A 25,326-nucleotide genomic window follows, 5' to 3' on the forward strand; every position below is an offset into this window, starting at 1 on the left:
ACAAAGATATAGTATCCCTTATAACATAAAACATATGTCCCTTATAAAAGAAAAAAAAGAACTAAAGATATAGTCGCGTGACGTTTTCCTTATAAACCAATATATCTAATAGGAAATAATTTCCCGGCCGCTACTCCTTTACTATTTAGCGCCCAGATTAGTCTTTAGCGCCTACGCAATATTCCGGAGGAACTATATCTATATACGCTTTTAAGCATTAGTTATACCGCCGGCCAGGAGCATTACCCACCAGTCCAGATTTCCACTTATCTGATTATAGACCGGGGGGGGGGGGGGCGGGGGCTATAGGTATCGTAGGCATTATAGGCATTACTTATATACCGGGCATTCCGAGTATCCTACATATACCACCTACTATAGCGGGTATTACGGGCTAGCCGGGCATTCTATATATTCCCCTTCTTCTATATATAGTAGGTATAGGGCCTGGCTAAGCGGGCTAGGCAGGCTAAGCGGGCGGTGCGGGCGGTATAGGCGGTACCTACTAGGCAGGCTAGGCGGCGTGCGGTATAGCAGGTTAAGTGTATAAGGGACTAGGAGTCGTATTTCCCTTACCCTTAAAGGCGATATTGGTTATCTTTATCTTCTTAGAAAACGGTGTCGGCGTAGCGGACTCTATAGTATAGCTGATTAGTGGTTAGTATACGGCATACTTTGTAATAGGGCCCGAGTAATAACTTACCTTTAGATTTAGTAGCCGCACGTTTACACTTATAAGACATAGTAGTGTGGCGGTAGGGCAGTATAAATACTTTTTACCCTCGGAGTTATAATAGTAGTTATTATAACTACCGCTAGCTATACACGGTATAGTATAGCAGGCAGCGAATACTCTAACCTTATTACTATATTACTTATAATCCGTAGTATATAAGCCGACTAGTATTATTATCACGGCCTCGCGGTTAGGCGGGCGCTCGAGGTTAAGTTATTTATCCTCTCTAAGGATAAGGTCGTGTTTCGCCTACTTATCGTTAGTATATAGTTACGCGTTAGGAAATAGGCGTGACCCTACGCGAAATCGCGTATTATCTATAAAGCTTTAGTATTTTTATAGCTATCGTTATATACTTTATCGATAACCTCCCTATACAGGACTGTATATCCTCCGTTTAAAGCTATCATGCCCTACACGTAGCTGTTTCTAGAGGAGGAGGGGGCGGGCGGGCTCTAGCGGCTAGTGTTACGGGCAGTGCGCGAACTACGTAAGGGGGGCGGGGGCGGGCTAGGATTATCGCGGCTAACGCTAGGAATAAAGGCCTGTAACTCGGATAGGGTCGGCGAGTTATAGGCGGGCAGCGTTTAGGAGGGCGGGATAGGGATAGCGGCGCGGGATAACGTGGCAGAGTAAGTAAGTTAATCGTCGACTTACTCGGATATACTAAAGTAAACATTAGTATCTCCTGGGTTATAAGGGGTATTTATAGGCGCTTACTTAATATTAGCGGCTTATTAATTAATTACCGAAAAATAATTACTTATTATATCTTAACGCAGGGATATAGCGTTATTTATTAGTTAATTAATTAATATAAATAAAGCTGTTAATAGAGGCGATATAATTAAGGGAATAAGATTAGTTATTAAGGTAAAGAAAATAACGGGCGAGCTTTATTTTACTAAACTAAAAAATAAGTACTATACGATACGGAATAAGCTAATCAGGAATTAATAAACGAACTACGGCTATTATACGGTCGCTTAATAATCTATCGTATTAGGAGTCAGCTTAAAATTATCGTATAGGGAGCTAGCTAAAAGTCGTAGCCGCGCTCGAAGGGCGAGATCTTCTCTCCTCCCGGCAAGGGGGAGGGGAGAAATCTTATAGAGCTATATTAGTGCTAGCACTATACTAGTACTAAACCTATATAGGGCTAGATTATTACTAGTACTATACTAGCGCTAAACCCGTATAGCGCTTAGTTATACGTAGCCCGAGGTTCCCCCGTAGTTATATAGAATAGGAACCTCGCCCTGTCCTTTAAAGAATATATCCTATTTATACATTATTTACTATACTCTAAGGTTACTATACTTACATCCTCTTATAGGTCCTATAATACTAGCTAGCCAGAGATATATACAGTTAGTGTATATTAAATAGTAGTAACTAAAATCAGATTATTCGATCTTAGTAAGGTTCGCGTACCGATCCTATTAAACGACTATATAGACTATTCCAGTTACATAATCCTAGGGTAAGTAACTATCCGTTATTAATAAAGTGTCTCCCCTTAAATAGAATTAGGCGATAAGCAGTAACTATTAAGCTATAGCCTAATAGCGCTGATAAGGAACTGCTTACCCAGGCACCCCTTACTATATTCACTAGTCCACTAGTATAATATATAGAGGTCTATATACTAAAACTCCTATTAAGTTAAATAGCTATATATAGCGCCCTAAGCGGATATATAGCTAAAATGGTACCGGTTTAATCCACTAAGTTAAGCGCCTTCCCTTTATTAGGACTAGGCGAGTAAGTGATAAGTATAAGAGTCCACGAGTACTAGTTATCTAATAGGCCTATATCTAAAACGACCTATTAAACACTAAATAGTGCTATTATAAAACCCGCTTAATAATAACCGACACTCCTTACCCCGTTCCCCTAGACTCTCCCCTAATACTAAGGGGTTTAAAAGGCGTATATGCCCTCGCCGTGATAATAAACACCTATCTAGATATAGCCGAAAAGGTTCTTTTACCCGAATATCGGCTACTCCTCTTTATAGCTAAGCGAGCAGGGAACCTCCCTGGCACTAATAGAGCTAGCCACGCCACGACCTTTAGAGGAAGAGTCTCTACAGCTATCCTGCCTCCTTAGCTAACCTATCCCGCGAAGTGGGTTACTTATTACGACTCTTTTATAAGGGTATTCTATAATTAGCTAAAAATAGAGCCCGAGTATATCGACCTTTATAAGTCTATAGTTATACTCCGTAGCGTAATAAAAGGAAAGCAGCTACCCTCCTTTACCGCCGGCTATAATTCTCCCCTAATAGAACTAAAAATTAAAGTTAAGGGATTAGAATCGTTTTTAATCCGCCCTGTTATAAATATAGTTAAACGGCTAGTTAATAGTTTCCTTAAAGATATAGCGGAAACGTCTTTTTTAAAGTACGCTAAACCTTCCTAAGGAATACCCGATTATACTCTACCGCTTAACGACTATATACTATTCTCTGACTAGGAAAGTTAATAAGCCGACACTATAAGCTACCGCGATAATCGTATAAGCCCTATACCCTCCGATATTATATACTACCCTTATAACTAAATAAAGGAAATCGGAACTAGGAATAGTAAGAATCTAGAATACTAATAATAATAAGTAGCTCCTCCGGGTAATAATAGCCCCGGACACGGCCCTCCTAGCGCGGGTCCCCTTAAAGGGAATATATCGGATATTAGCTACCCGGAACTATACCTATATATACGATAATCGGATTTACTTATTATCCTTAGCTAATATAATACTTAGATATACAGATTTAAGACCGATAATCTAGGCTATTTTAAGCCTCCCTTATACTTTACCGCTAACTAGGATCTTAAGACTAAAGGAACTAAACTAATTTATATAGATATCTTCCCCTTTATAGACGTAATAGACTAATATACTAGGCTAAGTGCTTAACACCACGAGTCTTTTCTCCACGGACTAGCCTCCTATGTATTAGGTAAGGCCTTAGTATAGTTTATAAGCCTTAATAAGGGGGGTTATTCGTACCTTACTATAATAGTAACCGTTATAGAATAAAAGACCGCCTTATAAGAAAGGTTCCGACTATCTTAAAAGGAAGCCGAGTATAAGCTAAGACGCGAGCGGTATACCCTAAATAATATAGTTACCCGCCGTAATATCCGTGTCTTTATAAATCAGGTAATTAAATTGCCCCTATAGTATAGTAGTGGTATACCTTGTATATAGTCGAGGTGACTAGGTCGGTTCGAATCCGGCTAGAGGCGGATGCAAATAAGGAACCCCTTTTCTTTTTACGCTACTCGGAACCTGTTCTCAGGGGCGCTTATCTGCCTTAGCACGTAGATAAGGGTTAAATAGGGGGCCCGTTAGACCTACCTTCCGCCCGGCTTCGCTAGTCGATAACAATTACCACGGGGGAGTTAGTCGCCCTACAGTGGAAAATAAGAAGATAGTATCGCGCTATCCCTAAGAGCGTGAGTAAAATACACGGCGTTACTTCTATAATACGGAAGCAGCCTCTTACGCTATTATGTAAGCGTTTTACGTAGGTATATAGCCTACGTTAGCTCTACCTATAGCTATAAAAAGAGCAGGGAAGCTTAGGACCTTTAAAACCTAGGAAGCGTATACACTAGCCCTAGGGCATACAGGGCATAAAACAAAAAGAGGATAATCACGCTCGCACCGTTAATTAAGTATATAGTCAGCCTTGAGGCGGCTACGGGTAAAAACGTTATAGGCTTCCTAGTATAGAAGCCGCGACTTTTATATTAGTAGATAAGTTAGTACCGGGGCCGCCACGGTACCCGTATAAGGCACTAATCCTTAAACGAGGGGAGTATAGAGGTTTTCATCTGAGTCTTATACTAGTTCCCTAAGTCTTATACTACGGTTTTCCCCCCTATAGGTATCGGAGAAGGATCGTATACTCAGAATTCTAGCTCCTAGACTATATAGGATAGCGGAGTAAGAAGCAATAAATAAATAAATAAAAGGTAATTAGATTAGAGAAGACGGCTAACGAACCTAGAGGTAAGTATTTAGCTCTTATATAGGACCGTTAAAAAGCGACCCTAGTAAATACTATTACCCGCCCCGGACCGGAAACTATAGCGACTAACTTTATAAATGGCCTAGCTAGTACAATACTAGGATAATACTAGAAGTATACTAATAGAGCCTAGAAGGTACTTACTACCTAATAAGCCTTACTATGGATTAAACGGATATCGATATTAAACTAATCCTCCTAGGTATAGTAAGTAAGTAAAAGTGATAAGTAGGTAACGCGTATAGGCGGCTAAGAAACTACTCGTTATTAATAATTACCCACTATATATTCGTTTTTTCCTTAGTGCGCGGATAAGTGCGGTAGCCCGGCTTTATACTGCTTACCGTAGCCCGAATAATATTCCTTAGCGCCGGATCGCTATTTATTATTACCGGAATATTACTCGCTAATACTAGGATAATTCCGCCGGAATAACCGCGCCCTGCTAGCCCCAGGAACGCTAAACCGCTATATAAACGAACACGGCTAACGGCTCTTAGCTAATAACGTGTCCGATTAACTAGTACGCGGAAACAGGAACTTTTACTAAGAGCGATCCCGGGACCCCGTAAACACTACCGCTAATAATAAGCTCTTCGATAAAGGATATAAGAATAATAAGGAACTAGAGAACCTTTACTAATTTAAAAAGGAGTCTAATAATTCCAAGGACCTTATAGATAATAAAGCTAAGACCGATAAAGGTAGTGATTAACTATACTAGGTCGCTAATAAACCCGCATTTATACCTAAACACCACGATCTTTACTAGGTATAATAATATTATACTAGGTATAAATAGCTAATAAGATCTAATAATAAGGCCCTCCGCTATAAGAAATTCTATGCCTATTTATTCCTAATAAAAGAATAAGGCGGTTAAGACCCTCTGTTAATCGAAGGCGCTTTATAGAAAATAATAAACCCTATAATCGGTCTATACAGTTATATATACATAAGGGTCTAAGTCCGAGTAGCCCTAGAGAGCGCTCCCTTTAAAGCTTATATTAATTCGGGTACCTTATAATACGTTATAAGCTAGCACCTTCTCCCTCTATTTTCTAACACGGAAATCGACATATCTAAGAGATCTACGCTCCGTGGCGTAGGTATATCAGACACCATCGGATAAGCATTGTTTACCCTGCTAATATAAAGTATAGTGGACGGCTAGCCCCGAGTTAGATAGCTATATATAAAAGCTTAGGTAGTTTCTAAGCTAAAAGCCGGTTTACTCCCCGGGCAGGAATTTAACTATCCGAATAAGGCTAATATGCTTAACTTATAAAACGCTATATACATTAGGTCCTATAATATCCTTATTATCCCGGTATATATCTTCGCTCAATATTTATTACTTAGGCGCCGATTAAAAGCCGTTAAAAAGGTGCTTACCCTACTATATTAGTAGAGATTCGTCCTATTAAAGGAACAGAATATAACCTTAGACTCTATAGAATTCTAATTAGATATTAAGGGTTTACTAAACCATATCCTTAGTAAAGGGATATCCGTCTTAATCTATAACCCTAATAACCGGCTATTATTTATTTCCTAGGGTAATAAACTAAAGTATATAGATCCCTTTTATATAGATAGATATTTTAATATAAAGCAGGATAATACCCGCGATATTCTAATGAAACGATTAAAGGCCGCTAAGAAGTCCCTGAGTCCAGAAGGATAAGGCGATATCTTTAAAGGGTATTCACTAATTACCGGTAAGCTTAGTATCACTAAAAGCCTAGACGCCCCGACTAAAGCGACTCTGGAAGGCATGATTATCTACGACTATAAAGCCCGCTTTATATAACGCTTTACCAGGATTATTAGTAATTATCCTAAGGTTTAGACCGACTAAGGCGTTATCGATATAAATAAAAAGGATTATATACGCGTTCCCTAAATTAACAGGTAGTATACCTAGAGGATTAGCTAGAAGCTATATCCACTTAGCAATAAGGACTAAGCCTTTTTAGACTAGACCCTGTATCGACTCTATAACTAGGACCGTATGGAATAGACTTTAACGCTAATACCTTTTAGCGCTCTGGTTTTTATTATATAACGAGAGGTAAAAGGTAAATATAAAGGCTATATAGTAGTTAACCTCTATGCTTTAAATAAGGTTACTATCTCTGATATATACCCGATACCGCTTTAGGATAAAGTTATTAAACGACTTTATAGGAAAAGGTTTATCCCCCTTATCAACGCCTAGGCCTTCTTTTACTAATTCCCTACATACGAACCGTATTATAAGCAATCCATTATTCATTTCTTAATAAAGATAGGAATAACTAAAGGTCGCCTTAATAGGCTCCCGTAACTCGCCTGTGTATATCTAACGCTATATAGACTATCTCCTTCGCCTATACTAGGACTTTATTTCCGCCTTTATCGATAATATTATTATTATATTAGATACTAAGGACGACTATACTAAGTACTTAAGCATAATACTTTTATTATTTAATAAAAAAAGAATTAGTATCTCTCCTGATAAATCCTTTATTAGATATCGGTTAATGTAACCATTAGAATTTAAGGTTAATACCCTTAGGCTATTTTATACTAAAGAATATACTAAGGCTCTATAAAGAATTCGCCCTCCGACTTCTCTTTAGACCTTAAAATAATAGATTAAGATAATATGATAGCTTTATTATCTTATTCCCTGATTCGCTTATTAAATCGCTCCTTTCTAAGAACGCAAAATAACCCTTCTTACTAAGGCTTATTAGATAGGGAAAGATAAGGCATAGGCCTGTAAGGCGTATACTAAACGTATAATATTCGAGGCTATTATTAAAGAGTTAGCTATATTCCACGATATCACCGGCGCTTTTACCTTAAACGCTTACCTGTTTTACTATACCCTTACTAAGATCCTCTTTATCTAGCTAAACACCTCTAAAAACTATAGGTTCTCCGCTATACAATTCTAACCAGCCGATAAGACTTAAAGGCTTATTAAAGGAACTTTTAAGAAGACCGATTTTCGATTAATGCTTTATACTAATAAGAACCTTACCGCCGCTAAAAAGAAATACTAGCCCACGGAACTTAAGGTCGTTTATCTAATATAGGCTATTCGTAAGACCTATACTATTATTTAGTCCGCTTATCCTAACCCGACTATGGTTTTTCTAGACTATACCGCTATTATCGGAATTATAAAATTAACCGCCTTATTTAGCACCGATAAAACTAGCCTAAATATAAAACGTACCCTCTCCTCCGAGTTTCTTAGTTAATTCTAGCCAGATTATCGATATATCCCTAGTAAGACTAATATAATAGCCCTCGCTTTATCTCGGCTATAAACCACCGATAGCCCCCTAACTAAAGGTCTAGGTAAATTAAAGGGGATTTAGGAAGACTAAGCTATATACCATATTAAAGAAATCTAAATAAAGGACGATATATAATAAAGGATTATCGAAGGGTATGCTAATAACTCGAAGTAAGCACCTATCCTTACTTAAACTACTAACTATAACTTATCAGTTAAGATGCCTTTTAAAGTGGATAATAGTCTCATATACTAAGTGGATTTAGATAAAAGAAAACGCCTTTATATCCGCTTCTCCCTATAAAAGGGATTCCTTTAAGCCGCCTATAACGATTAGTATTATTTTAGAGCTAAACGGATATAATACGATTTAGTTAGCTATTTCGTAATCCTATAACTCTATAAGGAGCTCGATTTATATATCGTTTAATATAAAATATATCGTACTTACTAAAGGGATTAGTAAGCTCCTCTTAGCGAGATATAGCCTATTCCAATACCCTTAATCCCTTATTAAACTATCGCTATAGACTTTATTATCTAACTACCCAAAATACCCTTTATAAGGATACCATAGTAGCGTAAAGGTTACCTTTTATTCGACGCCCTCCTGACCGTCACGGATAAATTCTTAAAGGACTCCCTGCGTATCCCTGGCTATAATACCTATACCGCGGAGGACTAGGCGTCTATACTCTTTTAAGCCTTTTAGATAGGTAATTAGAGTATTCCCCGCGCTATTATCTCGGATTAGAATCCTAAGTTCTTATTAGACTTCTAGATAACTCTATAAAAAGTAGCCGGAACTAAGCTAAAGTTCTTAACGGCCTAGTATCCCTAAACTAATAGTATTTCCGAGAGGAAGAACTAAACCGTTAAGATCGGGATACTTATATACCTAGCGGAAAACCTAAATATTAGGGGGTTTCGTATAAAGAGTAAAGAGACGTTATAAGATAATTAGAAGGGTAATATAAACTAATAGGTCGAATTAAGAGTTAAATTATTCGCTAAACCTCTAAGTCAGGAGTTTAGCTTTACCTATCCCTTTTATTAACGATTAGAGCCTCCTTCCCGAGAACCTCGGGGAATCTCCTCGAAGATATCTTAAGGACCTCAATCTATCTATCGGTGGTCCTCCCTATTATACTATACTAGGTCGGCCCGGATAGTATTAGTCCCGGAGCCGACTCGACTATCTGTCTCTAAGTACTATAATCCCTTCTAATCCCCTTCGTGACTATTAAGATATATTATCTCCTCCTATTCAGGCTATCCCGAACTTCCATAAATTATACCCGTGATATCACGCCCCCTTTTCTAGTGCTTATGCCCTTAGTAGCAATATAGTTAACCGGGTACCCTCTTAAGGACCCTCTCCTGTCTAACTCCTATCCTCCGGACACGGCTCTTAGAAGAGACGACTCGGCCCGGGACGGTACCCGACGACGAATAGCTTAAGTTAGCCTATATCAGGCTTCTAGCTTATAAGCCACTATTCGTATCTAGGCCATAGCTATCCTATTATAGGGCCTTTTATAAATAATTTATTAGGCCAGAGCTAAATATAAATATAAAGATTAACCTTCCTTAAACCTCTAAGCCATTATAATAAAGCTTAAATAAAGCTTCGTAGATCCTTTAATACTCCGCCTTTAAGCTCTTATTAAAGGCCTCGTGAATAATCCGTGAATAATCGTATCGCCTAGCTAAATATAAAGCCTATAGACTTAAAGGAGTACACGCGACGCTTTATTATTATCTAAATAATGAACTATAGGTGCGCTCCTAATATAGCAGGTATACCTAGATCGTAGAGTAGGTAGGAATAACCACGTAGGCTCTACTCGGGGTCCGGTAACTATCGTAGAATATGTCCTAGCTAGTCCTCCTAGCTTTTTATTATTTTTTCCTTTTCTTTTCTTTACCTACTAGAGTAATTATTATACTAGCCTTATCCCAAAGCTCTATCTATAAGTTATTCCTTATCGTTTGAATATAATAACTCGCGAGGTCTTATCTTAGTGGTTCGTCTTAAGTTCTTTAAGGGTCTTCCTATTATATTACGCGAGGTTCCCGGCGGTCCCTTAATTCTAGTAGTTCTAATATCGGAGTAGCTTATTATAAGTATCTATTACTTAATTAATAATAATTCTCGATAATAATATACCTTCTCCCTATATAGAATAATAATATAAGTGACTACGTGCCTATTCCTAGACTTATACTAACCTCCGTGCCTTATAGTATTATAGTTTCCTAGAAGAAATAGCTATATATGGCTAATAAGGTCGCTAAGCGAGTTAACTTAGTTAGTGTTACTAACGCTTCTCTTAACGGGACCCCTAAGAAGAAGGCGGCTATAGCCTAGAAAAGTCCTAAGAAGGCCGGTAGTGGCCTTAACACTACTAAGAAGAAGTCCGTCGTTATATAAGACGGCGTTATTAAGAAGACTACTAATAACGGTAGTAACGATAATAATAGGTTAACTATACCCGGTACGGTATTTAAAACGCCTACTAAAGTAAAGGGGTTAGCTATACTTAGTACGGAGTCGGTTACGACTCGTACTAAAGCAAGGGGCTCTGCCCTCCTTAATAAAGATACCCTTAATAGGGTCGGCTATAAGGCTAAGCAGGTGCTAGAGAAGCTGTTCCTAGTATTCGGTTCGGATAATGGTTCGGCTAGTGGCCCATCCATCGCTAACTAGATAACTCTAACTAGACGTCTAGTTAACTACGATAATAATAATAGTGCCGGCGACGAGGGTAGTATCATCGATTACGATAGGGATATAACTATATCGGGTAGCGCCGATAGTGTTATCTATATTAGTAGCGACGAAGACGATAATAATAACTTTATCCTTAGTAGAGGTAAGAGCTCCTAGGGTAACGATATTATCGGTAATGAAAACGTTACCGACGTCGGTCTAGGGACTAATAGGGGTAACGGCGATACCGCACCCTCTAATGGTGATAATCCCGTTAACCTATACCCGGTAATAAAGGTTATTAAGGGGGGCGACCTCCGCGATAATCCCTGCTAGCGGTGTTATTATAGATTCCTTAATATTATCCTAGATAGCGAGAGTCCTACTATTTTTTATTTATACCGGGACTTAAGCGAGTCTATAGCTTCTACTAAGTGTTTTTACTATTAGGCTATTCGTAATAGCGCTGATTACGAGACTATAAGTTATACCCCCTTTTTACTATAAACCGCCTCGGATTATTAATAAAACCGTAGTTAAACTAGACTACTATTAAGGCCGCTCGCACCTTCTAGAAGTTTTTACTTAATGCTAAAGAACTCGGTAGACTAAGGGATAATAAGTTATAGTATGCACGGTACCTATAGGGCTGCCTACGCCGGGCTTTAGCCGGTAACTAATAATATAACATTAACGGCTTTAATAAGGAGGAGTATAACCGTCGTCTCCGTGCTAAGCTAGCGGACCACCGTATATAGTATAAGCGATCCGTTATAAACGAGATAAGGAGGGCTAATAAACTCCTAGAAGGGTTCTATCACTTTCTTAAGACTAGCAATATTAACGATAATAGACTTCGTCGTTATCGGGGTCGGGCCGTTAATAACTAGCAGAATAAGTAAGGTAGGGCAAGAGTTTACGCAGGGGGCGCCGGCGCTACGCTAATTCATCCTGAGTTATAATTTCTTTTCGGGCGTTTCGGATATATTTAACGAATTTAATAATAACAAGACCCTCCGGGGTTATAATATAATAAATTAAGAAAGATAATAAAGGACCCTATAGGGTTATAATAGCTTCTATACTTTTCGAGCCCTCTCCTTTTACTAATCGTGATATTCTTAAAGGAGTCCCTCTGGGATATAATACCTTAGTTCCTAGGTGTTATCCTCGTGCCTATAATCTACCTACTTAACTGAATACTGCCTCCTCTTCCGACTAAACTGATAAACTAAAATCTCCTTTACCTTATACACCTCCGACTCCTATAGCTTTATATCAACCTTTATCGGCTCGGGGGCCTAACTATTATAAGACCGCCAGGGCTCTAATAAAAAGATCGGGAAAATATTATAAGTCTTTATCGACTACGGGAGGTCCAGCGTATAGGCGAGACTATAATAACTAATAACTAAGGTGATATAGTGTAATCTAAGGTACTTATCCAAGAGTTTCTTATTAGGCCGTTTCTATTTAATATTTTTTAAGAAGACTAAGATATAGTCCCCTACCTTAAACCGCTATTAAGTCGGTCCGGTATTATAGAACCTCTTATAAGACTGTTAAGCCTTCTAAATAAAAGTTTCTATTACTTAATAATTAGCGATTAGGTGCTTTACCCGTTATTTAGCGGATACCGCCCTAATATTTAACGACTTAGGTAACCGGACGTTATTAGGGCTATAAGGGTTATAGCCTATTAACGCTATAAAAGGCGTCTACTTAATTACCGAGTATTACGCGGTGTTATAGGTAAACTATATAAAGGATAGCTTATCTACTTAGTCGGTCTATTCCCGCGAGTAATAGCTACGAAGGTAATACTTAACACTTTAATTCTAACGCTTAGTCTATCCGTCGGTTTAGGGATAGAACGTAATAGATATCCTGCGATAAACACTTAAAAGACTATATAGGGTCCTCTAAAACTTACTTATAAATAAAGAACCCCGATCCGAAATAATACCGTCTAGTAGCCTATAGACGCTAAATACTCTTAACTATAGAATATCGGCTAAACCTTTAGCGGTTAGTATACTACTATAAGGGATATAAAGGGAATACTGTATATAACGGTAAACCATTATAAGGATCGTATCCTTTTTATTTCCGCTCTAATTAATAGGAGGGAGACCCGTAATAAAGTTAATTAAGATCTCCTAGAATAAATAAGATAGAACTAGGAGGCTAGCTAATAGGCTATAAGGCTTATACTACCTCCCCTTAATCCTTTAACAAACCCTATACATAGGCACGAACTGCTTTATATCCCGGGATATATACTCCTAATAGAATAAGTCCGAAATCGTCTTAATTATTCTGCCGGAACTATAATATCTAGCGGTAGGTTTATTATAGAAGGCCTATAGGATCTTTTTCCTTAACCTCTATATATTCGGGATAAAGACGCGACCTTTAAAAAGGATTAGGCCCTCTTTATCCCTTAACCACGGGTCGGATAACTAGTCCTTCCTAGATAAAGAAATTTAAAAGGGATTATCCTTTTAGGTATCGGCCACCTTTTTCTTTAAACTTAGTAATAAGTCCTCGGAAACCCTAGGTACTCCGCCCGCTTTCTTTACTACTCTTAAAACAAACTTACGGGTAAACCTTTTAATAGGCTTTTAATACTCCCCGTCTAGGTCCGCCTAGCTAGAAATATACTACGGCTTCCGCGATAGACTATTAGCCGGGTTCTAAGCTCCTAGCCAGTGCTTAATCTTAAAATCGAATACCGATAGCTCCTTTAGCTATCGCGTATATTACGGCTTAATCTTTGGCTTATCTATTAGATACCGATAATTAAGGTGGTCCGTTAGAACTTCTACTGGGGTCTAGCTATAGGCTAGGTAATATCTTTAATAACGGAATAAGTTAATAATAGCTATTAACTCCGTGTATAGAGTCGAATAGTTTAACTCCGGACCCCTAAGCTTCCTTAAAAAAAACGCGATAGGGTACTATACCCGATCTATATACTAACTAATTACCGCCCTTAATATAAACCCTAAAGCGTCCGGCTCTAGTTACATAGGTAACTTAGGATCGAAATACTATGGAACCGGAGCCTCCTAGAACCTATAGCGTAACTCGTTAAGAGCCTCTTTCTCCTTTACGGATAATATAAATACCCCCTTTACTCTACTCTTCTTCGTTAAGTCTAAAAGCGGCGCCGTAATTTTCGAATAGTTCTTAATAGAACGCCGATAAAACCTAATAAAGCCTAGGAAGATTTAGATAGTTTTTATCGAGTTCGGCTTTTACTAATCGCGGATAGCCTTAACCCTAGACTAATCTATATAAACCCTATCTACTATAATAAAAGACCCTAGGAACTCTACCTCTTAAGTGTTAAATATATACTTCTCGGTATTCGCGTATAACGACTATCCCTTAACCTCCCTAAAGCCTGCTTAATATATACTCTATAAACCTTAAGGTCCTTACTGTAAATTAAGATATTATCTAAATAAATTATATAAATCGTATTAACTAACCCACTTAAAGCCTAGTTAATATACTATTAAAAACTAGCTAGGATATTAATAAGCCTAAAGGGTATAACTATATACTCGAAATAATTATAGCAGGTCCTAAAACCTATTTTCTACTTATCGCTAGACCGTATATAAAGTCGATAATAGGCGTCCTTAAGGTCTAGCTTAGTAAAAACCTTTAACGATAAATGCCGGTCTATAATCTCGTGTATTAACGGGAGCGGTATATAGTCCGTACGAGTAACCTTATTGAACCCCCGATAATCTATATATAGTCTTAAGTTCCTAGTCTTTTTTAGTATAAAAAGAATAGGAGTACCCGTAGAGCTAGTAGAATAATAAATCTAACCTTTAGCGAGGGCGCCCTAAAGGTACTCCTATAGCGCTACTAACTCCGCCTCCGCTAACGGATAAATCGGCCTAAACGGGGGCGTCTTCCTTTCCTTTAACTTAATCCCGTAGTCCTACTAATAATATCCAGGCAGCTTACCGGCCTCCTCCACGTTAAATATATCTAAGAACTCATAATACTACTCTGGCACGGCTATTATTAACTCTTCTTAACCTATAGGTAAAGGGTCCTCCGGGGGTTCGGGCGGTGGTTTAGGTAAAAGAGTAAGCGTGGTCGTGTCCTCTAAAATATAAGCTTAGACACGGCTAACCCGCGCTACCTAGGCCCTAATAAGCCTAATATTTATCTCCGCCTTATTTATAGCCCTCTTTAACTCTTTTTATAAACCCATAAACGTTAACTCCTTTTTCTAAATCCGAAATATATAACTTTTCTCTGCCTAGTTAACTATTAGGTTATACTTAGTTAACTAGGGGATACTAAGGATAACCTCTAACCTATCTTTATATAAATCTATAATATATAACTCTATAAACTATATCCGTATTCGATTCTAACTATCTATAATCCGAACTATAGATAAGATCGATCCGAGTATCTAGGTTATATATTGCTTATTTAACTACCTAACTTCCTTAGGGGGTCCGGTAATTACTTTACCGGGGGGCACTACGCGTTTACCGATAATATTAAAGTCGGTAGCGCTATCTAGAATTATAACTTAACGGTCCTATCCACCGTTTAGTTGTATATTAAGCTTTGCCCTTACTAGACTAAGGGGAGGGGATAACTTTAACGGTACGTTATCCTAGGCCTTACCCTATAAGGCTTAGGATAGGGCCTGCACCTAACCTAAAGTGGGTCGACTAGGGGCTATGGCCTCCTGATTAGGGTTAGTAGCTAAGGTGAAACTTTAGCTGGCCCCCCTATTCCGTAAATAAGGGTAAAAAGGTCGAATATAGCTCTTTTCTCCGTATTCGTAGTATTTCCGAGGGCCCGAAAGTTCCGAGGTTATACTAGGATTATCCCGCTATTAGGCAGGGGTTATAGTAATAGCCGCGGCTATAATAGCAGGGGACGTAGGTATATCTTCGCGGGAACCGTTAGCCTAGGATAATAAGGTTTTACTACTAGTTCCGCGCTTCCTCTTATAACTCTAATTATAAGATATATATAAGTAATAGCCGCGATCCTAATCGGACGGTTTACCTTTACGTATTAATATAACCTTAGCTTACTAAGCCGTAATATTTAATTCCTAGAAGGTCTTAGGTAAAATTCTAGTAATAATTTAATCGTATAGAGGTTTATTTAGCTTAGTTATAATAAACTATATACACCACTTATTAGTAAGGGGGATAAATACCTCGTTAAATAATGAATCTAACTTATTAAGAAATTAATCGTAGGTCTAACCGGGTTATTAAGAGCTCCGTTCTAAAAAGATTTATTCCGTAACTAAAAACTCGTGTCTTGCTATCGACTAATTACTCGGTTAAGAAGGCCTTTAACTCGGCCTATATCGCTTTTATTAAAGAACTATAGGTCCTCCTCTAGTAAGCTCGCTAATAGGACTTAATCTTCTTCTTAAGGCAGTTAGCGGTAAAGTAAACCTTTTTCGCCTTTATCGTAAAACTAGCTAGATTAAGGTAAAAGCATTCCTTAATCTCTTCTATAAAGGTTCTGAACTAGTTATACGACTTACTATCCTATTTTAGGGCTAGGAGATTTACCTTAGGAAGATCGCCACGACCACCTCGGGGATAATAGTGGTTCGCCGAAGGTTTATAAGGGGATAAGGTAGTGTCGGGGTTGTATGATAACGAATAGCTTCTAGACGCTTTAACTTATACTCGCATTCCTCACATTCCTTAATGTAGCTTAAGAGGAAGTCTAGCTCTTTAGGAAGCAGCTAATCCGTGGGATTATTCTTTAGTTCTCGATATTATAACGTATACTCGACTAAGGATTAGGCTATAGCTTTATGATATTAGACGATTAAGCCACGGGTGTCTCGCGCTAACATACTATAGGAGGCTTACGCTAAGGTGCCAGAGACGGTTCTGGCTATAGTTCTAAAGGGTCCTATAGGATAATAGTCTCCTGCTTACTAGGCAGAGGCGCGGTGATATCGCTTAGGGGACTAAGAGACAGCGTATACTTATGAACCGATTTATAATCTCCGTCCTTAGGAGCAGTACCAAAGCGCGTATAGGGAGGTATAGTTATTTATTAGCTAACTAGTAAAGGTGAATTATACTATAACTCTTAACGGCCGTTATACCTATTAGGACGGTTAAGCGCATAATATATTAGGGGCTTTCCTATAAGGAGTAAAAAGACGTTATAAGATAATTAAAAGGGTAATATAAACTCATAAGTCGAATTAAGAGTTAAATTATTCGCTAAACCTCTAAGTTAAGAGTTTAGCTTTACCTATCCCTTTTATAGGTGATTAGAGCCTCCTTCCTAAGAACCTCGGGGAATCTCCTTAAAGATATCTTAAGGACCTTAATTTATTTATTGGTGGTCCTCCCTATCACACTATACCAGGTCGGCCCGGATAATACTAGTCCCGGAGCCGACTCGATTATCTATCTCCGAGTACTATAATCCCTTCTAATCCCTTTCGTGACTATTAAGATATATTATCTCCTCCTGTTTAGGCTATCCCTGACTTCGATAAATTATGCCCGTGACACTAAACGCCTTATAACCGAAGGTGATTATACCCCTATAGTTTAACCTAAATAATGCTTTTAATAAAACGCTTAGCCATATACTAAATAAGATACTATACGGTACTAAAACCAATAGTCTATTTAACCTAATCGACGATATTAACCCTAAGTTTATATATAAGACATTCTAAGAGGATATAAAACTTATTATCGCGATAGTATAGATATATAAAGGGACTCTCTAGGGAGACCTCATATTTCCATAGAGAGACCTTACACGTGACTTTTTGTGGGGCAATGACAAAGCCGCCAAGCTCCCCAAGGTATATATATAACTTATATATACAGCTTGAGTAGATATCTGTACCTGATATGGATATCTTATCTTTTAGGTCATTCCCGCCATGCCCGCCCGCAGGCTAGAGGGGTAATACACGTAGTTACGACTTGTATCTAGGTAGTACCATTGTTCCTGTGCTAGATGTCTTAAGGGCCCCTTTTTAGGCGGCTTTTGCCTTGAACTATCACCGACTTCAGGGAAATCGAGTAGTGGTGCAAGAGTACAACGAACAGTCAAGCGTGTACATCAAAATAAGCATAGTACTTAAGCAGCTCGGCGGCTTTGTCATGGCCCCATAAAAATGTTACGTGTGAGGTCTCTCTATTGAAACGTGAGGTCCCCCTAGTGAGTCCCTATATAAAACGCCTGTACGATAAGGAACGGCGTAATATTCGGTTTTAGCCTAGCGACCGCGTATATATCCGCCTTAGCCGGGAATACTCGCTCCTAAGTAAGGCTAGCTATAAGCCTAGTACCTAACGGATAGGCCCCTTTAAGATCCTAGATTAAGTATCGCCGCTAGTATATTATTTAGATCTGCCTAAGACCCTTAACGTATACCCCGTTATTAGTATTACTTAACTCTAAAGAATTAGATTTATAGAAATACTAAATACGAAAGGACCTATCGACGTGTTAGATAAGGATCGAGAGTAATAACGGGACCTATATAAGCACTACGAGATTAAAGCTATCTTAGATAAACAGATTACTCGTAAAGGAAGAGGCAGGCTATATACCGAGTACCTTCTTCGATAAAAGGATTAGCCGGACTAAGAGAATGTCTATATACTGGCACATATAATAGAAGCTCTGAATCCGGTAAAGGAATTCGAAAACCGTTAAAAGGCTCTAAAGGTGCTTTATCTAGTATTAAAGGGAATAAAGGAGGTTAAAAGGCCCGAGCCCGGCAAGCTTTAAAGAACTAAAGGGACCTATTTCGCCTCGCGGCGGAGCTAGGCTAAAGCTAGAGAGCCGTCCCCCCGAATAACAGAAACTCCTTTAGTAGGTACGACCGGTATAAAAAGAATAATACTATCTAATCTCCAATTAATAAGAATAAAAGCCTTACCGGCTATATAGCCTTAGCGTATACGTATATTAGTATAGCTAGCTCGAAAATAAAAGATTTCCTTAGCCGCCTATAGCCTTACTATTTCCCTTTATCCTTTACTTATAGTTAAGTAATTATAATTATTAGTTTAACCACGAATCCGCTTAATAATTCCGTTATAACCTTCCCTATTATAATTATTATATCCTTCTTAATTAGCCTACCTTTTACTATTACCGCTTTTCCTTAACTAGTCCTATTACCCCGCGGCTTTAAAAGTCATCTATCACCGTTCTAATCAATGCCTCCTATTATAAATTTCTATATCCTTATATACCCTATAAACGTCTATAGATCCAAAGATTAGGAACTCTAAGAGGAGGTTATACGCTAGTTCCGAAACAGCTATAATAGATTGGGACTAACGTTTAAGGGATACTTTAGGGCTATCACTCTATTCGGAGATAAGAACTATATATCTTATTATCTAACCACCGCCGGCCCCGTTTTTAGGTAGTGACATAATAACCATAAGCATATTGTTAAACGGTACCGTAAAAAAGCATCGGATACCAGATAGGACGACCTCTATAATAGGCGTCTAGATCGTAGAGTTCTTATACTAGAGGAACTTACTAATAGGCGTATTATAAAGGCTAAAGCTAAAGAGATCGTGCTAGAATGTCCTTAACCATAGTTCCTGCTAGATAACGCCGGCACTATTATGTATTAGCTGTAGTGCGATTAGTTATTTAAAGAGTGTCTCGTTATGGCCCGCTACAATACCTCCCATGGCCCTAACAGCTAATTCTTATATAGATCGGCCCGCCGGGCTAGTAGACTCAGGGTAATGGAAGCCGGCTCGCTAATACGTATAACTAATACGCCAAATAACTGTTAAAGCCTAGTATTCCGTAATAATGGTATATCCGCAGAAATAATTAATAAGATTAATAAGATAAATAGTATTAGCCTTACGTTAATAGATACCGTGGATAGGCCTAGAGACGGAGAGATTAAGTTAGAGCTATTTATCGTAGCTATAAAGAAGCACTACGAGTATATCTAATAGCACGTAGCGGCTATTAAGACTCACCTATAGGCATTTAGAGAGCGTCTAACCCCTACTATTCGTTCTATCACCGATATCTTAACGCAAACCACTCTATAACTATCCCCGGCAGTTACCGTGCTATCTATTACGGGTTAACCCCTTGAATGTATAGTTCCGGTATAAGGCCGGAACCGCTAATCAGCGCGTAGGCCCGACGCTTAGACCTCGCGCTGCCCTTACCGCAGATTCGTATAAACCTAGTAAATCCTACGCTCTTCTATAAACCTTTTCCTTTCCTTTTCTTAATTCTAGCTAATATAATTATTCGGCCTTACTTAGTGCGATTAACCTATAACTAGCCGCTTATATAGCTAGAATTTAGCGAACCCTACGCGCTATGTTAGTATAGACTTAGATACGAACGCGCTGTTAGGCGGCGGCAGTCCTATAAACCCGGCCGAGCTAGCTAAGTAGACGGATAAAAGGATCACCGAAGCTATTAATACGATGCTCGGTCCCTTATCGGAATAGATAGCTTAATAACAAGAGCTACTCTAACGACTTATAAACTATCTCGCGAACGCCTAGGCACTATAGTAACCTACCCCTAACCTCGCGCCTCCCTCGGAGAGAGCCCCTATAAATATACCCGTAGAGTCGGTAATAGGTCCTTTAACCCCGGCGACCTCTGCTCCTCCTTAGATTATAGTCCTATAGGAACCACCTAAACTATATCCGCTATATACTAAGCCTCTGCTATACCCCGCGAAGTTTAGTAGAAGACGAATAGAGTACGCTACCTAGTCGTAGCAGATACGCGATAAGCTCCTGCTAGATAAATACTTATTTAATAACCAAGCCAAAATATAGTACTAAGTTAGCCTTTTACGCCGCTAAGGGGCCGGGAGGTACCCGCGACCCAGAATCGTTCCTTATCTACCTAGACCGTATATATAAGGACTAGAACGAATAGCCTCGTATAGGCTTCGCGCTATATTCTCCTAGATAGCCCGAGGAATAAACCTTCGCGTAGTTCCTACCGAAATTCAAGAAATAGATCGCTTAAATAGGTGGTAGCGAGTAGGTAGACTCGGCGAAGATCACTTTTCTTAAGGAAGCCCTAAGCCAGAAGCTATATAGCGCCTTAGTTACCGCGAAGTTACCCCACGACTATCTAAGCTAGGTTACTAAGGTCTAGAGTATCGCCTAAAAGCTAGAAGGCCTCCGCCTAACTAGCCAGAACACTTATATACCGAGTTAAACCCTGAACTAAGAAACTAACACCGATAAAGACGTTATAATAGGTGGGATTAATTAGGTCCGGCCCGACGCGATTATAGACCGACCTTATAAGAACCGGGAGTACTGGGGGTATAGGAAGAAAGGATATATCCGTATAAACTATAAGTCCTAGGATAAGGGCTTAAAGGCTAAAGGCGCCCGCGTAGTGAATGTTTAGGCCGGGGATAGCGATATCGCTACGAGTTTAGATAGTTTAGATAATAAAGAGTCGGAAAAAGCATAGCTCTAACACGAAAACGGGTATTAAAGCCGATAGCCGCTCTACGGCAGGAGTAGGAGGCGTTTAAACACCTAGCTAGCGGCGACTTAGCCCTAATATTAATATAAGTAAATAAAAAATATATATATACTTTTATAGATATAGGTTATAACTACTATACTACTATAAATAAATGCTTTACCTAAAGACTTTAGTTACTATTAGTTAATAAAAGAAAACGACTACTAAAAGGATTCTTAGATATATCTAAGCCGGCTATTAGCTCTAGGATCGCTGTGTTTAAGCTTAAGATTAGCGGCTATATATAACGAGTCTATACCTATATAGTAGAAGCACTAGATTAGGATATATTCCTAGGGAAGCTATAGCTAGAATATAACGATATTATATATTACGCGAAGAATTATAGGTTATACCACGGAGTCGCTAATATTAACCTATAATTAATAGGTAAAGAAAAACTAGCCGATATATAAGCTATCCGCGAGGTAATGCTAGTCTCGGGATCGGTGTTTATAGCTATAATACGATAAATAAGAAAGGGGTTAAAGGGAAAAAGAAGAGACGAGTTTAACGCCTTAATTCGTGCTATTAGTATATAGGATATCGATAAGGCCCTTTATAAAAAAGAACTAATAGTCCCTCGGGACTATATCCCCGCGAATATATTATAAGAGTTCGGCGACCTCTTTACGCCCGATAAGGCTAACGACTTATCCCCTTATTAACTAGGCGTTAACTATAAAATCACCCTAAAGCGAGGTCCTGATAGGCCTAAGCCGACCCTACTATAAGGGCCCCTTTATAGTATATTAAGGGAAGAGTTATTAGTGCTCCGGAAAACGCTTAACGACCTAATAGATAAGGGATTTATATAAGCTAGTAGCTTAGCGGCGGCTACGCTGGTCCTATTCGTAAAAAGGCCAGGGGGCGGGTTACGCTTTTATTATAACTATAAAGCCTTAAACGCGATTACCTAATAAAATCGCTACCCCCTCCCTTTAATCACTGTGACCCTATATAATCTAGCTAGCGCTAAGTAGTTTATAAAGCTTAGTATAGTCGCTGCCTTTTATAAGATCCGTATAGCTCCTGGATATAAGAGTAAAATAGCCTTTAGGACACGCTTCGGTTTCTTTAAGTGGTTAGTATACCCCTTCGGACTAAGCGGCGCGCCCGCTACCTTTTAACGCTATATTAATTAGATACTATAGGAGTTCCTTAACGACTTTATTATAGCTTATATTAACGATATCCTAATCCACTTAAGTGGATCTTATAGGGACTATAAAGCGAAGGTCCGGCTAGTGCTATATAGGCTTATAGACGCTAGTCTAAACCTGGACCCGGCTAAGTATAAGTTTAGCATAATAATAGTAAATTACCTAGGCTTTATTGTTATAGTAGATAAGGGAGTATTTTACGACCCTAAGAAGTTAAAAGCTATCCGCGACTAAGAGGCTCCTACCTCCGTAAAGGGAGTATAAAGCTTTTTAGGGTTCACGAACTACTACCGAATATTTATCTACGACTTTATAGGTATTATAGCCCCCCTCTCGGCATTAATAAGGAAGGACCGGCTCTTTAGGTAGGGGGCTAAAGAAGACACCGCCTTTAAGGAGCTAAAACGACTTTTTTAGATAGAACCCGTCCTATAATTATAAGACCCAGACCGTAAGACTATACTAAAGACCGACTATTCGGGTTATATATTAGGTGGTATCTTATCCTAGGTAGATAAGCAGGGATATCGCTATATAGTCCTATATTACTCGCGTAAGCTTACCCTAGCAGAGTATAACTATCCTATTTATAATAAGGAGGTATTAGCGATTATAAGCTATATACTCGCCTAAAAGGCATAACTAACTAGCTATAAATAATTCACGATACTACTAGACTATAAGGCTCTTAAGTACTTTATAACTAAACGGTCCCTTACCGAATAATAAAGACGCTAGGCCGGCAAATTAGGCTAGTTTAACTTTATACTAGAGTACCGGCGAGGTACTAAGAACTTCGTAGCGGATACGCTCTCCCGTCGCGAATAGGACGCCCCGAAGGATAGCTTAGATAACCAGGAATAGGGGCAGGTAATTTAACTAATACCTAACTCCGCGATCCCTAAAACGATCCCCGAGCCGATTATACAAAGAACGATATCCGTTAAGCGTTTTGTTCGAAATAAACGAAGACCTTTAATGACTTTAAGAGAATACTATAACGACCGACCCGTAATACTAGGGGGTCCTCGCCGCAATTACTATAAAAGCTCGTAGCTTTAACCCGTCCCTTAGGCTACGATTATAGATCGTATAATACTCTCTTAACCCCGTAGCATATATAACTTTCCGGGATCGTCTCTAGGTTCCGAGCTCTAAAGAAGACTCGCTATTAAGGGGGCGCTTAGTATAGGCGATCCACGACTTTACTATTAGCGGTTACCTGGGTAAAAAGAATATAATTATTATAATAGCCTAATAGTCTTTTTAGTCTAGTATAAATAAGGATATACGGAAGTTTATCTGTAACTATAACCCTTATAATAGAGGTAACTAATAGCGGAACGCGAAGCGCGGACTATTAAAACCACTGCCTATACTAAAGCGAATCCGTAGCTACCTTATGGTAGATTTTATAATAGACCTACTACTTACTAGGACGAGCAGGGCGTATTTTCTATAGGTGATTATAGACTAGTTAATAAAGTTAGTAACGTTAAAAGCTATAAAAATAATAAAAGTAGAAGCCTATATAGAACGCTTTCTAACCTACTATTTTAGGTTCTACGGTATACCTCTCTTAATTATTAGCGACTAAGGCTCGAATTAGACTAAGAGGTTCTAGCGATATTTCTATAAGCTTATAAGGATTAAGTAGCGACTTAGCACGGCTTACTACCCTTTAACCGATAAGGGGCCTAAAAAACTAAACTAAAATATCTAGGCCTACCCCCGCCCCTTTATATACTATTCCTAGAATAACTAGGGTCGCCTATTACCCGCCATATAATTATCGCTTAATAGCAGGAAGAGCTCGACGAGTTAGCTAAGTCCCTTTTTCCTAGAACACGGGTTTTACGTCGATCCTAAATAAATCCACGACCCCTTACCTATATACCCGAAGGAAGCCACTGCCCATAACCTACTACGTCGCCTATAAGGGGCTATAGAATTCGCGGAAGCAGCTATAGCTTTAAAGGAACTTTAGGATAAGGAAACCGCGAATAGGCGGCGACTCTTAGCAGAGCGCTTTAAAGTAAGAGACCTCGCCTAGCTATTTATAGCTAACTACTCCACGCCTAGACCTTAGAAGAAGCTAAGCTGGTTATACTAAAAGTATAAGGTAATAAAAGTGATTAATTCCTATATTATCGAATTAAACGTACCCTCGGGGATATATCCCTATTTCTATATTAATATCTTAAAGCGAGCTAGCCGCGACCCCCTCCCTAGGCAGGTTATAACCGACCCCTAGCCTAAACCGATTAGGGACGCCCTTTACGGTAATAAAGAGTAGGAGGTAGAAAGTATTCTATACGCACGGAATAAACGGTAAAGGCGCGGCGTATAATATAAGGTATTATTATAATAGGGGGATACGTAGAACCTATTTAGGAAACGCTGGATACCGTATAGAATACTAAAGTGTTAGACGATTTTAAAGCGGAATATAGCCCCGTGGATAAGAATAATAGGCCTTTATAAGATTACGTTATAAGGAATACGCGAAGATAAAGAGACCCTAATATAAGGGGAGTATAACCTATAATCGTAAGTTAATTAAGGGGGGGGATTTACTAGCCCCCTTACCGGTTTTTAAGGAGATAGATAATACCTCCGTAAAGGATTTTAATTAGCGATATTACCGCCTATACCCTCCTAGCTATTATTATTACTATTACCGGTAACGGGACCGCCACCTCCCTAGAAAGCAGCGAGGATACCCTTTAGGAGGCGCGTTATCGCCGCGCCCTATAAGCGAACCTCTTAGCGGAGGGCCGCTACCTCGCGGCGGAGACCCTTACCGTTATTAAC

General features: G+C 38.9%; 1 non-coding gene across 1 annotated transcript; it reads left to right on the plus strand.

Annotated features, from left to right (window-relative positions):
* The first annotated feature begins 3,918 nt into the window (after window positions 1-3,918).
* On the plus strand, window positions 3,919-3,993 carry ACRALDRAFT_t32. Its single transcript has one exon. It is a non-coding gene; the product is annotated as a tRNA-OTHER (tRNA).
* Window positions 3,994-25,326: the final 21,333 nt, after the last annotated feature.

This window comes from Sodiomyces alcalophilus, assembly GCF_042370955.1.
Source record: "Sodiomyces alcalophilus JCM 7366 unplaced genomic scaffold ACRALscaffold_1, whole genome shotgun sequence".
NCBI classification, from domain to species: Eukaryota; Fungi; Ascomycota; class Sordariomycetes; order Glomerellales; family Plectosphaerellaceae; genus Sodiomyces; species Sodiomyces alcalophilus.